The sequence below is a fragment of the Podarcis gaigeae genome, assembly GCF_964106915.1.
Source record: "Podarcis gaigeae genome assembly, chromosome: 15".
In the NCBI taxonomy this organism is placed as follows: Eukaryota; Metazoa; Chordata; class Lepidosauria; order Squamata; family Lacertidae; genus Podarcis; species Podarcis gaigeae.
This window is the reverse complement of record NC_139692.1, coordinates 32,526,520-32,532,519: the sequence shown is the minus strand read 5'-3', so window position 1 is coordinate 32,532,519 and position 6,000 is coordinate 32,526,520. Positions and strand designations below refer to the sequence as shown.

The 6,000-nt window shown below is 45.7% G+C and overlaps 1 protein-coding gene across 1 annotated transcript in view; it reads right to left on the bottom strand.

Moving 5' to 3' along the window:
- Positions 1-6,000, bottom strand: part of ZZEF1 (zinc finger ZZ-type and EF-hand domain containing 1) — a 96,040-nt gene that overhangs the window by 66,984 nt on the left and 23,056 nt on the right. The window lies entirely within an intron of this gene.

Below are 6,000 nucleotides of genomic sequence, written 5' to 3'. Positions count from 1 at the left end.
ATTCCTAAGCTTTTGCATGAAATTCCAATGCCACCCGGCAATTTACAGTGGCTGGGCTCTACCACCAGGCTATGCTACCCCCTCCCTTTATTAATGGAAAAGATGGGTTTTAAGGCAACAGGGTGGTGGGTTGAAGTGAGATCACCTTCACACAGATGCTTGTAGAGTTCCTCTGCTGCTTCTGCGCTGTCAGACGTTTTGCTCTGAGCAGCTTCCTGAGTCTTTGCAGCTTTGTTATCTGATGTAAGCACTGAAAAGCAGCTCTGGAGAAGCCGCAGCAACATGGCTTGGGCATCAATGCACTCTTCTCTTGAGCTAGGGTGGGAGGAAAGGTCACAACCCTGATGTAGTAAAAATCCATTCATAACCCCGTGTGCAACACTGTCATGAACGACCAATTGGAGGCAAGCAAAATAATGTGATTCTCATCCCATCCTGAGTGGGTTTCAATGCAGGAGCAAGATAGGTAGAAGCAAGCTCTACACTAAACTTCGCTAACCGGGCTGGGGTGGACGTGTCTCAGATGTTTTGAACAACTCCCATCAGCCCCCAGACAGCAAAGTTACGGCTTGCACTCTCCCTAGCCCTCCAGATGTCTGTGGACAGCTTCCCCCAAGAGCCCATCAAGATGTTTAAAGCTGAACAAATGCCTCCATATTGCATTGCTAAGAGAGTCAAATGCCTCCAGAAGGTGCTATCACTAAATCCATTGATGGAAGAAGACTACCAAAAGGCTCCCCACCTGCACTCCATACATAGAGAACTGCAAAGTTGGAAGGGACGCCAAGGGCCATCTAGTCCAAGCCTCTGCTATGCAGGAGCCACACCTAACAGGTGGCCATCCAACCTCTGCTTGATCCTGACTTGTTTTTAGGAGATAATTTACTGTATTTTTCACTCTATAACACGCACCTGACCATAACACGCACATAGTTTTTAGAGGAGGAAAACAAGGAAAAAAATATTCTAAACGAAACAGTGGATGTATGATTTTTGTGGTTCATGCTGTGGCCACAGACATGTGATCTGACAGTGAGTTTGGGGTAGCCCAATGCAAAAATCCTGAGGATCCATGTGGATCCATGCTTTGTAACCGCGTTTTTGCACCACTGCGGCCCCAGGCAACAGTGGGTGCGTGATTTTTTTGGTGCAAGCTGTAGCCATGGACATGCTATGTGATCTGATGGTGAATTTGGGGTGACCCAGTGCAAAAATCCTGAGGATCCATGTGGATCCGTGCTTTGTAACCAGGCTCTCTGTCCCTCTCTTCTCCCCACTCAGTGGCTCTTCTCCCGCTTTGCTGTTTCAAAGCGACCAAAGCGAGCCACGGAGGAGGGAAGGAAGGGGAACCATGGATCCTCTGCCCACGACTGCAGCAGATCCCCCGCCATCCGTAGGCATTCGCTCCATAACATGCACAGACATTTCCCCTTACTTTCTAGGAGGAAAAAAGTGAGTGTTATGGAGCAAAAAATACGGTAATTATTGTCTGATTTCATACCAATGCTATATATTTGATGTTAGCCGCCCTGAGCCCAGTCTCAGCCGGGGAGGTTTATTTATTTTTATTTATTTATTTATTTTAAAACCTCCAAGGACAGAGAGTGCTCCACCTTCTGTCAAGCAGCTCTTACTGTCAAGGAAGTTCCTTCCAGCTCCACAATTCTACGATTCTATGAAAGTTCCTCCAAGTGTTTAGTTGGAATCCCCTTCCTTGTCATTCGAATCTATTGGTTCGGGTCTTCTCCTCTGGAGCAGGAGAAAACAAGCATGCTCCATCTTCCATGTGAAAGCCTCTCAGGTATTTAAAGATGGCTCTCACATCATCTATCAAGTCCCCAATTCTCCAGGCTAAACAACCCCCTCAACTGTTCCACATAAGGCCAAATTTTCAGACCCTTTATCATCTTGGTCTTCCTGCACACACTCCAGCTGCGGTGCCCAGAACTGGCCAGTTTCCGTAAGACTCATATCAGTACGTGTGTACAGTGTAAACTACAGTACATACCGGGCTTCTATTTAAAAGCAGCATTGAGTCTGTTGGTAACTTATTACTCTCTATTACTCTATTCCTTCACCATAACTAGCACTATGCCTGCTAGTTTCTATATGGATGCATCTGGTGAGACCTAATGCTAAGCACCAGGGCCTGGAATAGTGAGTTTGGTTGTACAAGCCACACAGGCAGACAATGACCGAAGCTTCTGCCCATCACCAATACACGCCACAGCATCAAAGACTCAGCATTCAACCAGTTTCATTTACCGTATTTTTCACTCTATAAGACGCACCAGACCATAAGACGCACCTAGTTTTTGGAGGAGGAAAACAAGAAAAAAAAAATCTGAATCTCAGAAGCCAAAACAGCAAGAGGGATCGCTGTGCAGCAAAAGCAGCAATCCCACTTGCTGTTCTGGCTTCTGTGATAGCTGCGCCGCCTGTATTCGCTCACACATTTCCCCTTACTTTTTAGGAGGGAAAAAGTGAGTCTTATAGAGCAAAAAATACGGTACTTTCAACTAGTTGTAAATGATGGGAGAGGGACTTACTTTTGGTGAAGTTTACTATAGAAATTCCAGAAAAGCTTTAAATCCAGGCCCGCAAAGTCGAGGTATGACCTGTAGCGCAGACCGCTTGCCTTCTTCTGAACCTAGAAATAAAATAATTATATTTTTTTAAAGCTGGAAAAAGAAATAAATTCATGGAGGATAAGGAACAACGATGTGAATTTCCTCCCAAAAAAATCTGCACTGGAAAGCTTTCTTGGGGGGGGGGGGAGCAGGATAATTTTCAGTTTGCATCAGATATCTTTCTGATGCCTTAAAGATCCCCAATTTTGGGAGGCAAGCAAGCACAAGTGCAGCTTGGGAGCGACTGCCTAATTTCAGAGGGAGGGAATAGAAATTTGAAGGTCTTGGGGGAAATTGGAAATGCTTTCAGAGGAGATTCCCAAATGTTCTCCATGTTTTCCTAGCTTTTCACATATCTGATGGGGGAAGGAGACTGCTTGCAGGCATCATGGCAGACATCTATATGAGCACTGCTGGCCACGCTTGCCCTAGAGAATAACCTAATTTGGCCTTTAGAATACGGTCCAGCCTATGGAGAGAAGAGGCAGCAGCAGGCGGCGTAAAACCTACCAAATCCTGTGCAAGCTGCTGGATGAAGCACAGAGTCTTCAGCAGGAGTGTCATCCCACAAACGACGTCACCGCTGGGCTTGCCGCACTCCAGGCAGCACTTGCTTCTGTTGGGCTCTGAAGAGATGGACCGGAGGTAGCCGAAGATGCTCAAGCCTTGCACCCCGAGCCTCTCGGCTTTGTCTTGCCTTGTGCACAAGAACTTCACCATCAGATACTGAAAACGGGGAAGGGACATCATGACCAAATCATTATTTTTTAAAATTAAAAGTGCCAACCCTGGCAACTATGCACCTTGTGTCCGAAGTTAAAAGATACAAAAGTTGAGACTGCAAGATGAATGTAGACAGCTGCCATTATGCAGACATACTGTCATGTGCTCACTTCACCCCCTGCCCACCAGAAGACTAGCCATGAGGGAGTGCGGCCTGTGAGGGCTGGAAAAGGTTCCCCCCCACACACACACCCCTGCTATATGGTCATGACTGGAGGAACTGGGCTGAAGTTTTACCTTGGAAATTCTGCACTGCTGCATTTTGACTTCCATTTCATCCCATTCCTCTTCCATTTCAAACCAACCAACGGGATCCTCCTCTCCCAGTTCGTCTCGTGGAGTGCTGCTCCTACAAGTGTTTAATTTGATTTTTTTACACACACACACACACACACACACACACACACACACAGTGGTACCTTGGTTTTCAAATGTCATCTGTTCCAGAAGACCGTTCGACTTCCGAAACGTTCGAAAACCGAAAACTCAATACGAAAGCCTCAAAACACACAGAGAACTTAAACAGGAAGCCAGCTCGGAAGTTCAACTTCCAAGGCGCAATCGAAAACGGAAGCATCTACTTCCTGGTTTTTTGGCAATTGAGTTCCAAAACGTTCATCAACAGAGACATTCGGAAACCGAGGTACCAGTGTGTGTGTGTGTGTGTGTGTGTGTGTAACAAAATTGTATTAATTTGTAATAATTTGGAAAATTTATAATAAGAATTTAAAAAGAAACAGGCCACTGGGGTTGTGGGTTCGGATCCTGAGCATTATCAAGCCAAAGAAAGCTGTTGCGGTTTGACTTTCAAGGTTGGGTAATAGACCAATATCGGAGTATACACAGAAAAATTCAGGTTCAACCATTTGCACCGTCAGTTAAAAGAATCAGGTGGCAGCTGATAGGTTGTATTTACCTGGCTTTTAAGAAGTGCCGGAAATCTTCTAGCTTCCATCTGTCATAGCTCTCGAATCTCTTGAAGTGCTCCTCTGCGTGAAATTTCTCTGAAGCGGAGTTGTAAGCAAACACCAAGCCACACCGGGCCCCAATCGCTCCCCTCCGCACCTAAGAGAATAATGAAGCTCTAACCATGTATAGAGAAAGCAATTTCATTCATGCCCGGAAAGCTGAACAGAAGCACCCTTACCTTTATTCTGATTTGTGTGACCTGAAAGGCTGATTCAGTTCCGGTCGAAAGAATGACACTGGCCTGTCTCTTTCCAGTCTCAGTAAGGAAACCTTCGAACAAAACAGCAAGACTTGAAATTTATGGAGAATGTTCAGGACGATGCATGTTTGGGCTCTGGATTGGGCCAACCAGGGGAAGCGGCCTAACACTGGTGCACCGTTTGGTTACAACAATGGATGTGTCCGGAAGCACCTTTCTGCCCAACCATCCCCCTGCCTGAAGTTGTGGTGGTCTATCCCTGTTGATACCTGTCTCTACCAATTCATCATGTCACACACTGGATGAAGGTTTTCAAACAGGCTCACAGAACCTGCATGTACCTGCTTCACTATCCAACTGAGGATTTTAAGTGAGCTCCCGGTTTTATCCCTCAATGCCCAGGTAGTAGCCATGCCTTTGCCCAGTGTGTCAGTTGGACACATTTCAGGAGGGGCCACATCTGGTCATGATTACACATGCCCCAATTACACTGAGACTGGATTACTTCCACTCATTCAGAACTCCATGGTGAGATTGCTTACTGGGCCCAGGGATTTGCAGCAGGTGATTTCTCTTTTCTACTTGCTGCAATGACCTCCGGCTTATTTCCAGGCTCAATTAATGCCCCAAATGGCATGGGATGCCTAAAAAGGAACAGGTCCTACCACAAGCCTGTCTGTCTCATGAGACGCCCTGTTGTAAATTCTGTCGCCATCAGGAATTCAACTGGTAAATGACTTGCTATAAGAGTTTTCTATATTCTTGCACCTAGAGTGTAAAACATTTTGCCCTGCTCCCCCTTCAGATGCTGTGCATCTGCTTTTCTGCCCAATTCCCTGCTGCCAGGCTGCTTTATACTATCTGTTATCTCCTGCTACGCGTAAGTTAGTTTGTTTTAAATTGTTACTGTCTAGTTTCTTATGTAAGCTACCTTCCATACCTCCATTTGAGGAAGAAAGGGAAGGTACAAAAGGCAAGATAAAATGTAGGAAATACGTGATTGGAATCAACACGAGCCCTTACCATCCCCTGTCCATGGCTCTATAAGGAGATTTTCAGGACCTGATTTGTCTTCCTTTCCTTTGACATCACAGGCCTGCAGCGTCAGCCTCAGGGGAGTTCCTGGAGACGGCAACAGACAAGTCTGTCAACAACACAGAGAAGCAGCCCACTCATGGCATCCCCTATACTTTTCAATTTGAGGATGGGATTAGGAAACAGAGTGCTCCTCTGTGAATATACAGTTTAAAGAAGGAACACACTAATAACCCCACAAAGGTGATTCTTTTAAAACACAAAATCTTCCAACATGTTTCAGTTGAAGGAAGCAAACATTCCCAGTTTCTGATTTTCCTAGCTTCAAAGAAAAGCAGAGGACAACTGCTAGAAGTTTGAAACAGTTACCAAACCTGTTATCAA